The sequence below is a fragment of the Mastomys coucha genome, unplaced genomic scaffold (assembly GCF_008632895.1).
Source record: "Mastomys coucha isolate ucsf_1 unplaced genomic scaffold, UCSF_Mcou_1 pScaffold9, whole genome shotgun sequence".
Classification (NCBI taxonomy): Eukaryota; Metazoa; Chordata; class Mammalia; order Rodentia; family Muridae; genus Mastomys; species Mastomys coucha.
The window spans coordinates 88,744,301-88,744,886 of NW_022196915.1; the positions used below are offsets into that span (position 1 = coordinate 88,744,301).

General features: G+C 46.6%; 1 long non-coding RNA gene across 1 annotated transcript in view; it reads left to right on the forward strand.

Annotated features, from left to right (window-relative positions):
* The window catches only part of LOC116084996, a 31,826-nt gene that overhangs the window by 30,517 nt on the left and 723 nt on the right, over positions 1-586 (forward strand). The gene's annotated exons all lie outside the window — the stretch shown is intronic.

The window sequence follows — 586 nt, forward strand, 5'->3', positions numbered from 1 at the left end:
GGTCATGTGAGTCACTTCTTCCTCGCCTCCCACAAATAGCGTGGGTTAAATAAAGCTGTGGGGATTTTTTAAAAATAAAAAATAATTTCACAATCTAAAAAGGCATAACACATTAAACACACACACAAGCACAGTCTCTTTGTCTCTCTGTCTCTGTCTCTGTCTCTGTCTCTCTCTCTCTCTCTCTCTCACACACACACACACACACACACACACACACACACACACACACATACCCGCACTAACAGCCTACCGACATAGCTTCTGTGGAAGGTTCCATAACATCGGGTGGCAGTGATATGTGTTTTGTTGTGGTGCGGTTGCCTGGCCACCTTGATCTTTTGCTATTTCGTAGGCAGGTTAAATCACCGAGAGGATTGAGGACCTGACCTCATTCCATTCCACATGCTGAATCACGGTCCTACAACTGTCGTCTGAAGGCACCCGCAGGAGTCTGCTCTCCCGGAAAGAAAAACCTGCACAGGCTTGTGGGACCTGGTCACTGCTGTGTCTCATTAATTCCCCAGGAATATGATTAACAAGATGCGTTCTCTCTCTCTCTCTCTCTCTCTCTCTCTCTCTCTCT